Source organism: Nycticebus coucang, chromosome 1 (genome assembly GCF_027406575.1).
Source record: "Nycticebus coucang isolate mNycCou1 chromosome 1, mNycCou1.pri, whole genome shotgun sequence".
Taxonomy (NCBI): Eukaryota; Metazoa; Chordata; class Mammalia; order Primates; family Lorisidae; genus Nycticebus; species Nycticebus coucang.
In genome coordinates this window covers 111,564,437-111,580,930 of record NC_069780.1, presented here as the reverse complement: position 1 = coordinate 111,580,930, position 16,494 = coordinate 111,564,437, and positions in this window count along the sequence as shown.

Below are 16,494 nucleotides of genomic sequence, written 5' to 3'. Positions count from 1 at the left end.
AGGCACTGGAGTCATGCAGATCACCGGAGACTCACTGGACCTCTATGGCTCCTGCAGTCTGGGCCAAAGTTGGGAAATGTGTGTGTGGGAATGAGTGAGATGAAATTGAGGGGGTGAGGTCCCTGCAGGACAACAAAAGTGCATGGTGGGTAGTGAAGCAGTGTGGTACCTGCATCCCAGCTGGGGTCTGTGGACATGGGACATGCCCCAGGTGAGGGGCTAGGGAGCCTGGTGCTCTATCCACAAGAAGTTCCCGGCTCACTGATGGTATCAGCCCCTGGGCTTGTGTGGGTAGGAAATCTGTCCTGCAGCTCGGGGAATCCACAATCAAAAGTGTTAGGTAGTGAGAAATAAACCTCTCCACGTCCTCCTCACTGGACTCCAGACCTCTCAGGGTCAATCTCTGCTGATATCTTGCTCCTTCCTGTTCTGCTCCTGTGGAGTCTCCTGAAGGCTCTGGTGCCCTTCCCCCAGGCCCACGCCCCACCTTGTTTGTTTGCTCATATTTTCTTTCATCTAAATTTTAGCTGAAAAGAGGAAGTTTTAGATTTTAAATCTTCTTACTGAGCTGCTCTGGCAGACGAGTCCCTAGATGGCCACCTTGTCATTCTCCCATTTTTCAGGGTTGATATTGTGCAGTAGGTGATAAGGGCCTGGCTCACAGCTGAAAATAATGTAAAAAGTAAACTTCGGGAAGGAAGGCCTTGCTCCCATTCCTTTCCTCTGTGCCCCATGTTCCCACAGGTAATCACATTTATTAACTTCTTGTGCATTGAAACATTGTTTATGTGAATACAAGCAAAGGAAAGTGTATGTTCTCGTTTTCCCCCCAGGAGACTGAAGGACATCCTCCCAAAGACGGCCAGGGCCTGCCCCTCAGAGCCTGTGAGTGTTGCCTCTCATGGCAGAAGGGCCTTCGCTGGTGTGACGAGATTAAGGAGCTTGAGCTGGTAGATTATCCTGAGGGGATGTGCTGTAATCACAGGGCCCTGAGCAGAGGGAGGCGGCTGATCAGGAGGAGTGTGATGGCCAGATTTGCAGGAGCCGCCACTGAAGGGAGAGCTGGGCCGAGCTGAGGCTCCACACCATCCATGGGAGCTGGAACAGGCAGGGCAGTGGAGTCTCCCGCAGAGCCTCCAGGAAGAACTGGCCCTGTGCTGAGACCCGGACTTCAGCCTGGGCTGACTGATTCTGGTCTTCTGACCCCACACCCTTAAGAGAATAAATCTGTTGTCTTAAGCTGTTACTGCAGAAGATGTAAAGGTCTGAAAAAGGGAAAAATGTATTACAAGTTATGTCTTTAAAATCCTCTACTCTTTTTTTTTTGAGAAAGAGTCTCACTATGTCACCCTCTACTTTTAGTACATTTAAGCCGATAGAAAAATACAATGACCTCAGTTTTCATAAAATTAAAATTTATATAGGCAATTTTTATTTTCCTAGAAATGTCTTATCTAATTCTCTCCCCATTGTTGCCCAGGTCACTGAACACCCCATTCATTCTTCTTGGGGCTTATGTCCCCTCTGCTGGCAAGAAATTTACAGACTTCCTCTGAGGAATGAATCACCTCAGAGGCAACAAGGACATTTCGGGTCAGAGTGACTGCATAGAGAGGCTCTGAGAGGCCTGAGAGCCACCCTCCAGACGTCCTGCTTATGCACCAGAAGGCCAATTGTGGTGCTGCACAGTCCCAGCGGGGTTAAAATGCTTGCCTTTGATGAGACAGGCAACAAATGTGAAGACACTTTCCTTGGCAAGAATACAAATGTAAAGACAATCATTTAAATAAGTCAACAGGTGCTATTATTGCCTGGGTATTTTTCTAAGCCACACATCACCCCACACACACACACAACAATAAAACCTGTTTCATAATCTTCACAGTTTTTAATAAGTATGGTGAGAAAGGCTGATCTTGTATAGGACCTTAGTGTTAGGGACTGTCAGGGAGCCCTGGCTGCCGGGGGCATCAGGCTGGCCCTGTTCCTGGCTTGCATCTCACCGCGCTTTTGTATTTCTTCCGGCACTATTTCTGAGACTGAATAGTAGCTTAGGGAGCCTATTGGTGCACCAGAAAGCAGTTAATGGGGACCCCCACAGGGCCACTGGTCTCCAGTCAGCAGTGCTGATGAGTGTGGCCCAGGTGCCCCATTTCTGCTTAGGGCCAGGGGACAGCAAAGTCAGAGGCAGGATAAGGCTGCCCCCTCGGGGACTTCGCAGGCCGGGATTAGAGAGGGGCAAGTGTGGAAGGACAAGAGAGCCATGTGAGGCACCCCAGAATGGCTCTGGGAGATTTTAGGGCCCTTGTTTGGAGCAGCCAGAGGAGTTTGCAGGAAGTCTGTAGGCTGGTGAGGCTTGAAGAAATGAAAGTTATTTTTGTAATTCTTTATTATTTCAACATTGCCATTTATTGTGCTCTTACTCAGGGCCAGACATTTTACATATGTTATTTCCTCTGAAAGAGATGATACAACGCATGGCACAGAAAGTCATCTGGGCGGGTGGCTGAGCAGACTTCCCCAGGCTAATTTCCTCCTGAGCCCATCTTCCTGTAAGACTTCTCTCCCTGGACTTGACTTGCTCATTGCTAATTTCTAAAATTGGGCTAATGGACGTGCCAACATCATCTTTGGAGAGGTCAGTGATGTCACACCTGTACAGAGCCTTGCACAGTGTCAGCGCTCTGCCAGCATTATCCAGTCACTGTCATCACAGTCACATCGTCCCAGCAATCCCATCAGCCAGGGGCTGTCAGTGTTGCCATCAGCGTTAAGTCCGTGGAGTTAATAAGTGGCAGAGCTGAGAAGATATCAGACCTGAGTCCAAAGTTTGCACACTCTACCAACGAGCAAACAGCCTTGAAAGCATTCCAAGTGCTCTTCCGAACCACTTCATAGCAGCATATGCTGTTTTCCTATTATCCATTTTCAGTTACCTTGAATATTGACCTCAGGTTGGTGTGCTAATCAGTCATAACATTTGAAGAATAACAATCAGATTAGACCTTGGAATATTTTTCTGAGAGGGAGATGGGAATGAAAGTAGGAAAGGGAAGATGACCTTGATGACCTTGATGACAATGTGTGACAATCTGTCTAACACAGCTGCGTGGCTGTTTTTGTGCAAGATGAGGAAGAGAAGTGAAGACTAGGGGTATTACTGGGGACATACTTTGCAAGTTACTTGCGAGGCTGGCTCCTGAGTCAAAGAGTCATCAAGGTCATCTTCCCTTTCCTACTTTCATTCCCATCTCCCTCTTAGAAAAGTATTCCAAGGTCTAATCTGATTGTTATTCTTCAAATGTTATGACTGATTAGCACACCAACCTGAGGTCAATATTCAAGGTAACTGAAAATGGATAATAGGAAAACAGCATATGCTGCTATGAAGTGGTTGGGAAGAGCAGGGGCTGGTGGCTGGGTCCATTCAGTCCTCATAGTCAGGGAATGAGGTTTCTTGTTAATCATCTTTAATTTTAATTTAAGTTAATTTAATTTTAATTCTCTATAATTCTCATAATAAGAACCAAAACTGGAGAGATTCGCTTATGTATAGTAACACAGTTAGGAAATATCCCAACCAGGATTTGAATTCCATCCATGTGACTTCTAAACCACAAAAATCTATCCTTGGAGCAGCAATTTCAGAAATTTTCTGTGAGAAGCTACGCAGCTTAGATGAGCATCCTCCCATTGAATTGTATAATTGAGATGGGTGAATCCTTAATAAAGTTATAAAAAAGAAAGGAAGGAAGAAAGAGGAAGGAAAGAAGAGAGGAGGGATGAAAGGAGAGAGAAAAGTGCAGGCAGCTAGAAACACGTGTTTGGCCTGGTCCAACAGCCCCTGCAGGCCAGCAACATGAGCTCAGTGAAGGGCAGCAGAAATGGATAAAAATGGAAGAACTTTGTTTCTGAGCTTCTTGTGAATATATTACCCACCTCCCATGTGACACACACAGTGTAGCCTTGTGGCCAAGGGATTCCACGGCTCTTGAAGAGCAAGTATAAACACGTTTTGTGTTTATTTTTGCAGTTAACAGCATCCTGGGATCTGTGACTTCCAAAAGAGTTCAGTCTTAAGGATGTCATTTACACAGTTGCAGATGTATTAATAAATCAGCCCTAACAATTCTGGGCACAGAATTCAGATTATGCTGCTTAACCCTAATTATGCTTGATTTGAACCAGGAGGTGAAGACTTTGATGGATTTTGTATCATTGCTGGGAACTTTGGAACTTATATCAAGGTATCAGCTGAAAGTGTAAGTGAGTTAGAGGATACTTTAATAAAATAAACAGAAAACATTGACATGATACACCTGTTCAGCATCTGTCTTAAGCTGCTGGGGCTAATAGAACAAAATGCCATTGACTGGGTATCTTATATACAAAAGAAATGTATTTCTCACAGTTTCAAAGGCTATAAAGTTCAAGATCAAGGTGATGCCAGGTTCTGTGTCCAGAGAGGGCACATTTCCTGGTTTGTAAATAGTGCCCTGGCACTGTGACCTCATAAGGTGGAGAGGACAAGCTAGGCCTGTGGCATCTTCAAAAGGGCACTAATCCCATTTGTGAGGGCTCCATCCTCATGACCTAATCACCTCCCACAAGGCCCTACATCCTAACACCACGTTTGGGGTAGGATTTCAACACATGAACTCTGGAGGGACACAAACATTCAGAACACAGCAGTGTCCCTGGAATGAAATGGTGCTAACTACAGGGAAGAGAACTGAGAGAGCAAAGAATCAGCATTTACAATGCTGTGACTCTTACATGAATTCTGAGAGGTGCTTCTTGAAGAAAGGACTATTAGGTAGCAACTTGGTCCTTTATCACCACTTTGGAAATTCACAATGTACACTAAAATATTAAGGGCTCTATCCAGTTCCAAGGTAAAGCTGTCGGCCTGATGAAGGCTGGCAGTCTTCACAAGCCTGTGAAGGTTATCTCCTGGGTACAGTTGGCAATTTTGGCCTGTCCAGTGCTGCTGCTTCAGTGCCACTAATGTCCAGGACAAATCAACTGCACACCTCCACTAACATGTTTCGGACACTGATTATTTAATCCATTTTATGTTGCTATAAAGGAATACCCGAGGCTGGGTAATTTATGAAGAAAAGGGGTATATTTGGTTCAGGGCTTTGTAGACTATACAAGAAGCACAGTGCCAGCATCTGCTTCTGACGAGGGCTTCAGGGAGCTTCCGATCAAGGAACAAGGCTCAGGTGTGTCCCATGGTCACAGAACGAGCAAGAGAGGGAGGAGGTGCCAGGCTCCTGTAAACCACCGGCTCTCACATGAACTCTCATCTCTGGTGGGGAGGGCACCCCACCACTCGTGAGAGCTCTGCTCCCATGATGCAAACGCCTCCCACCAGGCTCTACCTCCAACAATGGGGTCAATTTTTTTTTTCTTAAGACAGATTCTCACTCTGTGCCTTGGGTAGAGTGCTGTGGCATCATAGCTCACAGCAACCTCAATCAAGCTCCTAGGGTCAAGGGAGCCTCCTGCCTCAGCATTCTGAGGAGCTGAGACTACAGGTGCCATCTAGTTTTTCTAATTTTAGTAGAGATGGGGGTCTCACTCTTGCTCAGGCTGGTCTCGAACTTCTGAGCTCAAGCAATCCACCCGCCTTGATCTTCCAGTGTGCTGGAATTACAGGCTTGAGCCACCACACCTGGCCTGGGGATCAAATTTCAACTTGAGATTTGGAGGGGCCAACCTCCACACCTTATCATTGACATCACGGCACATCCAGAGGGTGCTGGGGCAGGGTTACACAGGGTGCACAGCCCATCCCTACTTCGGCCCTCCACACCAGAGGTGCCCCTCAGGAAGGACATTTCCTGACTATTCATCCCTTTTGCCCTCATCTTATATCTATATGTTTATGGGGTTTGATGAGGTAAAGAGCATCAGTTCTTAAAGTCTCCAGGATAAAAGGCGTGTACTCGTGAAGTGACTGCAAGCCGGCAGGCCAGCACATGTAACCCTGGATTGCCCAAACTCATTTACCCATGGAAACCCCTTCTCATGTAGCATTTATCAATGTATGTGGAACCAGTGTTCCAAGTAACCTGCTCTGGGAACCCTAAGCTAAGAGCCAGCCTGCTCTGGAGATGTACCAAATTGTCTTTTGAGGTTGCAACTCAGTACTCAGGTGCCACAGGAAACATCAGCCCCTACGGTGGATGGCTGAATGAGAGGCTGGAGGGGAGAGTGTGTATTGTGCTCCTGGAAGCCTCCTGGGCTTACATCCTGGCTGTGGCGAGAGACCTTGGGCAACTTACTTAACCTCCTGTGCCTCAGCTTCCCAAGCTGTAAAATGCAAAAATTGATAACAGGTTTGTAGGGTTGCTGTGAGGATCACATGTGTGAAAGCATGTTCAAACTTAGAATGTACTTGGCATCTAGTGAGCACTCACTGTCTGGGGAGCTGGTTCTCTCTAGGTTTCTGCTGCAATAGTGTCCAGATTCTTACATTCACCTTATTTCAACCAACAGGGAAATTATATATCCTCTTTAAGATGCCTAGAAACACTGATTAAGATTCATTACACATTGCCTTTGGTAAGAGTTCACCATTATTTGATGCTAACCCTCACACTGCAGCTGTTGCTTGACTCTGCCCTATATTAGCTGAGAACCACCAGTATCAGCCACCTTTTTGGTACAGGGTAATCGTTTCCAATATTTCTAAGCTTACAGAACCCCTTTTTCTTCTGCATTAAAACACAGCCTCTTCACAGATGCTGGTGCACTTTAGCCCTCAACTTAGAGAGCAGGGATGACCAAAATCTACTCTCAACACTTTTTCTAAAAACGTAATGAAATATTTTGAGCAGGTAATTGCATTTACATAGCAGTGATCCTTTAAGTGAGTTTATGTTTTATTCCAAACTGCTGTTGCCATACAGAAAATGAACCAGGAAAAACTTATAATTGGGTAAATTAATTGTTCACCTTTATTAAAATATTGAGAAAAAATAGATGCAGTGAAACTGTGTGGAGGAGCACCTCTGTGTGCAGCTGTGGAAATAGGAACACACCTGTACCTCCTCTGAGGCCCCTTGCAGGTTTCTCAGCTCCCAGAGGCTCAATCCCCTGAAGTCAAAGAATGATCAAGAGGGTCCTGTGCTGAAGATGGTGCTCACCAGAGGGGAGGACTCAGCCTCACTCCCCAAACTCCTCCTGCTCAGGATGCATGCAGAGCCCTCTGCAGCCTTTGCTCTTTCCCTCTGCTTGGTTAGATTAAGGATGCCTGTCAGCCACTGGGCCCCCTTAACACAGGGTGGAGGAAATGACCTCAATCGTGGCTATGGCCGCATCAGACCCTCCCTGGGACTGTCTGCCATGGGCTTCCTGTCTGGGGAGAACTTCCTATCTGGGGGTACCCACACTTTTCCTTTGTGGGGGCAGTCTGTGGCCCACTCTTTTGTCCCTCCTCCCCCCATTCTCTGGCACTCTGCAGTCACACAGTGACCCTGTTTGTGAGGCGACCGAGGTCTTCCAAGCCTGGGCTGCTGGGTGGGGTCCCAGCATCAGCTTCACACACTCTCACCACACGTGGAGGGCACATTCTGAATGTGGGGGACAGTCCCTGTGCCCACAAGTTCCAGCTGTGCTCTTTAATTCTGGGCCTCCATTCCATTCCCAGCGTGGATCTTTTGGTTAAAAGCCAGGGCAGGTTGTTAGAGATCTTCTCTACCCAGTTCTCAAGGATGCCTTGGAAGACCAATAATGAAAGGGAGACACATCCCCACTTTACATGCAGCTTGGAATGTCATGCGTCAAGTATTCCAGGTTTTACAAGGAGCACAAGCTGAAAAAGGAGGCGGCTGCTCAGCTCTCTTCCGATAAAGCTCAGCAGCCACTGAGGTGTCAGCCTGGCCACCTGGGGTAGGTGTGGGGGTGGGGTGGGGGTGGCAGGTGGTGGGGCAGGAGGGAACAGCAGGTGCAAAACCCCGGGGTCTGTGTTGCAGAACGTCCTGGGCCTTCATTGGCTCTCCTAGATCTCCCTTGTCTCTCTCCTCCCTTCACCTCTGCACAGCTCACCAGATATGTCCCTGGGGGCAGGAAATATAAGCCTATGCAAAAATATGGACCCATCTTTAAACACCATTGTGCTTAAAAGGCTCCAGCCTGAATTCCTTCTCACTAATGAATGTGATTGAATTCTGCCCCTTCAAACATTCAGTGTATTTAATAAAACAAGACTGGCTTTGTGCCTGTAGATCAAGTGGCTAAGGCGCCAGTCACATACACCAGAGCTCGCGGGTTCAAATCCAGCCCTGGCCCACCAAACAACAATGACAACTACAACCAGAAAATAGCCGGGCATTGTGGCAGACGCCTGTAGGGAGGCTGAGGCAAGAGAATCGCTTGAGCCCAGGAGTTGGAGGTTGCTGTGAACTGTGATGCCACGGCAATCTATCCAGGTGACAGCTTGAGGCTCTGTCTCAAAAAATAATAATGATAATAATAATAAAACAAGACCACTATTATTATAAGAAAAGAATTTGAAGTAAAGTATCTCAGGAGCCTAGTTCTTTAAAATATTTCCCAGACCAGTGAATAATTACTATGGTTATTGTAAGTTAGGGAGTGTGGCTCTATCCTACACCCAAATGCCGAGATAATGACTTACTCACTGGGGATATCAACAGAGTGTCCTGGACTACGCAGACTCATTTATCACTGCTGGCTGCTCTTTTCCCTGAAAGACCATCACAGGACAGCATTGAGCTGGAGGAATGGCTATCAGGAGTCCAGCACAAGGAGCCAGGCTGGCAGCAGCACAGAGAGGGCAGCTGTTAAAGTAAGATACTCACAGGAGATGGAATCACTTGCTTTCTTAAGCAGAAAGAGCAGAGCTTTGGTATGAATTTTTTGCCTGGTTCTTGTGGTTTTCCTCTGCCTGCTTCCATTGCTAAGGAGAAATAAATCTTAAACTTCTTAGTGATCCTGAGAAAGCAGCCAGCAGCTGCAGGGGAACTCCTCCTCCACAGTTAAGAACAGACTTTACACTGACCTGAAATAATCTTGAAAAAACTATGTAACAGATAACACACCCTGGTTTCTTGAGAAATATAATCATTAACTCCTTGTACCTTCTGTTGTAACCATAACTAGGCAGCTGATACTGAGCTGAAGAAAAAAGTATGAGAGTTTGAAAAAAACTGTATGTGGCATTTTTATGCCTTTAGGCACTTGAGTTCTCCAAGACAATGAAAGGTTCCTTCCTCTATATTGTTGGTGTAAGTGTCTATCTGTTTTAATGCAGATTACACGGGGCGGGGGACCTCGGCAAAGGCGGGAGGTCCTACAGTGTCCTCTGTGGCAGCTCACCAACAGAGGAATGAACATACGGAGGAAGTGCGTGTCTGGACTGAGGTTAAGGAGAGTTGAATTTAAAAAAGAGTATAATACTAGTCAGGCCCACTCCAGGGAGTGGAGAAGGAGCTTAATCACCTCCTGGAGGCAGGAGCCTCAGTAAAAATTGGAAAAGGAATTGACCTCCATGAGGCAGGGGGCCTCAATAAGAGGGGTTAAAGGAAACAGGAGGCGGCAGAGGACATCAACAAAAGTAAAAGAGATTAAGAGGAATTGTTTAGCCTCTGCAAATAAGTGGTGTGTGAAGAGTGAGTGGTGTGTGACCACAACTAGACACAGTTATGGAGCCCCAGTGGGCCCTAACCTGCAGTTCTGTGGAGACGTCATAAGGCATAACAGTGACTTGCTGTGCAGTGGCAGCCAGGCCCGGGGTTTATACACGTGCCACTTAGCTAAGATGCTCCTTAGAGCCTGGCGTGTGGGTACCTGAGAGATCTTCAAACCTCCACCCCCCCCCACCTTTGTTTGTCTGTACCACAGGCATGGGTCCTGCTGTCTAAGGAAATCCCCCTGGGTTAATGGTTCAGAATTTTTTTTTTTTTTTGGTAGAGACAGAGTCTCACTTTATGGCCCTCGGTAGAGTGCCGTGGCCTCACACAGCTCACAGCAACCTCCAATTCCTGGGCTTAAGCGATTCTCTTGCCTCAGCCTCCCGAGCAGCTGGGACTACAGGCACCCGCCACAATGCCCGGCTAAGGTTCAGAATTTTTTAAAAGGCTTTGCAGGTTACTATGGAGTTTCTATAACCCCTAAAAGGTTGAGAAAGCTTTGTGAGCTAGAATGATCATCCTTTGGAGCAGGCTGGCCACCAGAAGGGAGTTTGGATGTAAATGTAGTAAAGTAGGTATAGAGAGTAGGGACTGGTCAGTCCCAGTACAGAGACACCTGGCTGACATTCGTGTTAGAGTCACCCCGGTGGCTGAGAGGACAGCCTAAAGATTAAGGATAAAAGACCTGGTGACAACTAAAAGGATAAACTAACTTTAAGACAAAACCTGAATGGACCTTATTTGTGGATGGTAGCAGTTTTACAGATGCCTTTGGTCACTGAAAGGTGGGATATGCCCTAGTTACGGACAGTGGAGTAATAGAAGCTCAAGGACTCCTGCCTGGGACATCTGCCCGAAAGACAGAAATTATACCACTCACTGGGGCTCTGGAATTAAGTGACGGTAAAACAGTCAACATTTATACTGATTCAAAGTATGATTTTTTAACCCTGCATGTGCATGGCACACTGTATAGAGAAAAAGGACTATTAAACTCAGCTGGAAAACAAATTATCACCAAGAGATACTAAACTTACTGGAAGCTGTGCAGAAACCTAGCAAGATAACAGTAATGCATTGCAAAGGACACCAAAAGGGGCAAGGACATATTATTTTAAGGAATATTAAAGCTGATGCAGAAGCACACCAGCCAAGTGTATTTGCAGCCCTACTACCTTGGAGCCCAAATGTAACATCAGTAGACAGTAAAAATAAATTGGAGTTAGCCCTGCAAGCATTTGCCATAGAGGATGGTTGAATGCGTCTACCAGATGGAAGAATAGTTGTACCAGAATTATTGGGAACTGCTGTGGTGCAGCCTGTGCAGGAGTCTACCCATCTAGGACACTCTACTCTGGGACAACCACTAGGAAAGTATTTCTATATAAAACATCCAACAAGCCTGGCAAAAACAGTAAGTCAAAGATGTGTTGCCTGCAGCCGATTTAATACAAACTAGGCCCTGTCTGCCAAAGGTATTCAATGCGTAAGAACTATACCCTTTGAAAACATTTAAGTGAACTGTGTTGAAATGCCTCTAAGCAGAAAAAAAAAAAGTATCTGCTGGTATAACTCAGGGTGGGTCAAAGCTTTTCCCACTCAAAGTCACACATTTTCTACTTAGAGAAATCACCCCTAAGTTTGCCCTGCCTCTTTACATAGGCTCTGACAATGGACCTGCTTTTGTGGCTCCATCTCTGAAGCAGAAGGTAAAATACAACCCCCTGTGTACCCTACAACTTCTCTGCCATTGGGAGGTCAAGTCTAATTTCTCTACCCTACTGTTTGGACAGAATCTTAAGGTTAAGTTAAACATCTAACTCCTTTAACATCACAGGCTTTTAGAGAAGCTTGCATGAGATGTATATATAACCTTCTTTTTCCTTTTTTGTGAGTTTTAAGGTAAAATGACAAGAACCAGTAAGTAGAGAAGAAAGGGATGTGTACAAAGACACGAGTGTAAAGATGTATTTTTGATAAGGAGGGATAAAAAAAGAGAATAATATTGTACAGGAAAGAATCTTGTATGAAAACTTTTTGTCTTAAAGTAACTGGTAGTTTTTTTTGTTTGTTTTTTTTTTGCCATTTTTGGCTGGGGCCGGGTTTGAACCCACCACCTCCAGTATATGGGGCCAGCGACCTTACTCCTTGAACCACAGGTGCAGCCCAAATAACTGGTAGTTTTAAGAAAAAAATTTAAGACAAAAATGAGAAATTTTAAAATGTTGAAAGATGGTGGATGTTAAGTCATGAGGGTTTGTGAAGAAGAATTTGAATAGAAATTTGTATGTGATTAAATTGATTATAATGAAAAGGAAATCTCTAGTTAAAAAAATTGTCTGTTCTCAGTTTATAAGGCTTATGTTTAAAGCCTCTTGGGCGGCGCCTGTGGCTCAAGGAGTAGGGCGCCGGTCCCATATGCCGGAGGTGGCAGGTTCAAACCTAGCCCCGGCCAAAAACCAAAAATAAAATAAATAAAGCCTCTTAGATTTCTGTTCTTGTACACGTTTAAAGTAATGAAAAAAGTGCATCGAAAGTCAGAACTCAAAGGGTCAATTAGAGTTAAATACAAAGTTTGTTAACCTGTTTTTCTATCCTTTTGCCTGCTAAAAACTGTGGTTGTTATGTTAAGAATAGCCTTCAGATAAGGTGCCAAAACTTAGCAGAAAACCCAAGGTCAGTTACTCATTTGGAACTAAAGAGAGAGAGAGAGAGAAAAAAAAAGAGTCCTCTTTACTTTTTGAAACAGCAGCCACTTTTCTTTCTTAATTGGCATCACTCTGTCTGGCTCTTACAGTAACTGGACATATTCTTTCTTTTTTTTTTTGAGATAGAGTCTCACCATGTCACCCTTGGTAGAATGCTGTGATGTCACAGCTCACAGCAACCTCAAACTCTTGGGCTTAAGTGATTCTCTTGCCTCAGCCTCCCAAGTAGCTAGGACTACAGGCACCTGCCAGGATGCCCAGCTATTTTTCTTTCTTTCTTTTTTTTTGGTTGTAGTTGTCATTGTTGTTTTGCAGGCCCCGGGCTGAATTCGAACCCACCAGCTCCAGTGTATGTGGCTGGTGCCCTAGCCACTGAGCTACAGGCACTGAGCCACTGGACATATTCTTAACGAACAACTGCTACCATGTTGGAAATTGACTGGAAACAGCATGCTGCCTACAGTCCACAGAGTTCAGAGGAAGTTGAAAACTTCAGTGGATCTGGGCTTTACCATTAGGATTGTTTAACATCAGATGTACTCCTATTAAAAGAACAGGGTACTCACCCTATAAAATACTATATCATAGCCCCCCTCCCACTTTAAGAAATTTACCAAGGACCCTGAGAGAACTGGGAAAAACAGAACTTACTTATTAACCAACTAATGTCACTGGGAAAAATAATGAAAAAGGACTTCAGAATGGGTGAATGATAGATGTCCTGTTAGTTTATCTCCCCCAGTCCATCCCAATTCTCTAGATAAGCAGATGTGGATAAAAGATTGGAGCTTGCGCCCATAGAAACCACAGTGGAAAGGCCCCTACTTGGTGATCCTGTCCACACCAACAGCAGTGAAGGTGGATGGCATTCCTGCCTGGATACATTGCCCACATGTGAAACCAGCCCAGTGACGAGGAGTGGACATTCCGACGACCCAGAACATCCCCACCGCCTCAGCCCTGCCCGAGTCACACACCGGGAGCCCAGTGGTCTGTGCCAGGCAGAGGCTTGAGGATGAGCAGCAGGGGCGTGGGACTGATTCTTTGCTTTGGACTTTTTCATCTTCTTTAGTCTTAGGTGTAAGACATGGTGAAGGTTGTGAAAAATGCATCCAAGAGGTAACCCAAACAGTCAAAACTGTGTTCCTAGTTTACTCTTATTATGAATATACAGAAAAGACAGAAGGAACCTGCATAGATAATAACCCCCAATATCAGGTATGTGTGCTCCTCAGGGGGCCTGCTGTTTGCTCCAATCCTTCGGAACCCCTAGAGCAGGCTGAATTTGCCATGTGGTATACTGATATCCCTAGAAAGACAAAAACCCAAGTTATAACAGAAGGAATGAATACCTAAGAAAATATTACTAACCTTTGATGGATACCAAATTTTTAATAACATAACGTTTGAGGGAACATGTACAATCCATCTTAAGAAAGAGGATATACTAAAAGAGATAAGCACATATCCCACAGGTCAGGCACCTGTGGCCCGTATAATTTGGGCCACATGGATTAATCCCAATGACAGTGATTCAGCACATTTAGTAAAAGGGAAAGCGCCTTCCCCTTGTACCTCTGGAAATTGTTACCCATTAGATGGCAAGCCTCCTTCCCCTGGTTGTAAGGGGGCACCAGCCAATCTTAAACTTCTTCATAAGGCAGCTGCAGAAGAACTCCTCCAAAAATAAAAACAAACTTTACACTCAGCTGAAATAATCTTGAAAAAAACTATGTAACAGATAACAGCATCCTGGTTTCTTTAGAAATATAATCATTAACTCTTTGTACCCTCTGTTGTAACTGTAACTATGCAGTTGATACTTAGCTGAAGAAAAAAAGTATAAAAGAGTTTGAAAAAAACTGTTTCCCCAGAACTCAGCATTTTATGCCTTGAAGCGCCTGAGTTCTTGCTGGCAATTAAAGATTCCTTCCTCTATACCAGGCGTCCTCAAATGTGGCCCGTGGGCCACATGAAACGGCATGAATTGTATTTGTTCCCATTTTGTTTTTTACGTCAAAATAAGATATGTGCAGTATGCATGGGAATTTGTTCATAGTTTTTTTGTTTACATTATAGTCTGGCCCTCCAATGGTCTGTGGGACAGTGAATTGGCCCCCTGTTTAAAAAGTTTGAGGACGCCTGCTCTATACTGTTGGTGTAAGCGTCTGTCAGTTTTAATTCGCTGCTTTCCTGCAACAATGCCAGCCTCTCAGCACTCTGTAAAAGATGGTCCTTTTTATCCTTGCATGTCACACAGAACTACTCAGCAGAAAATGGGAGATTACATGAGAGTCCGCACACTGGTTGGGAGTTGCCAAGTTCCTTTCCCCTGCTTGGCAGCCAGAACCCTGGCGATAGGCCCAATGCCCCAGCTGTGCATCTGGAGAGGCTGAATGGCTCACAAGAAATATTGGTCCAGGAGCTGACAGTTGGGGGATCTCCCAGTGAAATGGCCATATCCATAGCTGATCATTCATGATCATTTTTTAGTTCATTTGTTCACATACTTGACTGGGATTTCAGTGCCTACTATGTGCCAAGCAGTCTTCCTGATGCTGCAGACACAGCAATAAATACAAGGGATGCTGATGGCTGACCTCGAGGGCTCACTTAGAACAATGAAGACAGACAGAAAAGGAAGTAAATAAATAAATTATGCAATATGTTAGACATTCTATAGAGAAAAGTAAGTCCAAAGAGGGCTAGGAAATGCTAGGTGAGAATGGAGGGGCAGGTACTGCATTTTAGATGGGGTTGGGGGTCTCTTGCCAAGAAGGTGACTTTGGACCAGACTGTGCAGTGCAGCCACCTGTTGACAAGCCCAGTCCACACACACAGACCTTCCAGCCAGTTTTTTTCAGTGCCTCATTCTTAAATGTTTGCAGACACACAGATCTCCAACATTTGAGGAAGGCTTTTGAATATAAAACAGATACAGACAACAGGGGCTGAAAGGAAAAAGAAGGAAGGAAAACACCCCGTGCTGATTTTCTTCCTATGCCGTTTCTCCCCCTCTTTCTTTTGGTGTAGATCTACTGAGTTAGACACCCCGTGCTGATTTTCTTCCTATGTCCTTTCTCCCCCTCTTTCTTTTGGTGTAGATCTACTGAGTTAGACATCCCGTGCTGATTTTCTTCCTATGTCCTTTCTCCCCCTCTTTCTTTTGGTGTAGATCTACTGTCTCAGCTGGGCGAGAGGCTTCCCAGGTGGGTGCCCCTTTGCCTTCCCTGGGGTGAGGGAAGGCACTGGGTCCTGGCTGATGGGCTGTGAGCAGAAGGGGTGCACACAACTCCAGTGTCAGTCACAAGAGCAAAAGTCACCTGCCTGCTTCTGGACTGTCACGAGAGAGGGAAAGCGTCTATTGTGGTTTTCTGTCTTTTGTTATGGCAGCTTAGCTTGTATCCTAGTACATGTGGGTCACAGGAGACAGGGCCCCCAGAATGACAGAGGGGAGCCCAGGAACAGAGCTCTGCCCGACACAGCTGGTCTAGATTGGGGGAGTGTAATTCTCCACCTTGAAGCTTCTCTTATGCTTTTTTTTTTGGCTGGAGGACAGAAAGCCCAATGATCGTGAAGCATCTCTTTATTTGCACTTAGCTCTCCTCGTGCTGGTGACGCTCCTGGCTCTCCCTGTCACACACCTGGCCAGCTGAGGGCTGTGTGCTGACCTGCCAGCTGGAGGTGGGCATGCTAAATGAAGCAGCACAGACACAGAACAGCCTCCCACTGGCCTTGTTTCTGGGGGACACCCAGTGCCTGGTTCATGCAGGAGCCTTCTTGATTGCCGGGTGCCCTGCATTTCCAAGGACTCATAGAGGAGCAGCCCTGGCTTCCCCAGAAGAGGCTCCGGAAAACTCCAGGGGATGCTGAAGCTGGCCTGTGACTTGGAGTCCAGCCCCTTAGCTCTTGGGAGCATTCACATAGGTGGGACAGTCTTGCCCTTTCCTCACACAGCTAGCATGGTGCCGTCTGCTGCTTTTTAAAAGTAAAGTGCATTGGGTGGTGCCTGTGACTCAGTGGGTAGGGTGCCGGCCCCATATACGGAGGGTGGTGGGTTCGAACCCAGCCTGGGCCAAACTGCAACAAAAAATAGCTGGCCATTGTGGAGGGTGCCTGAA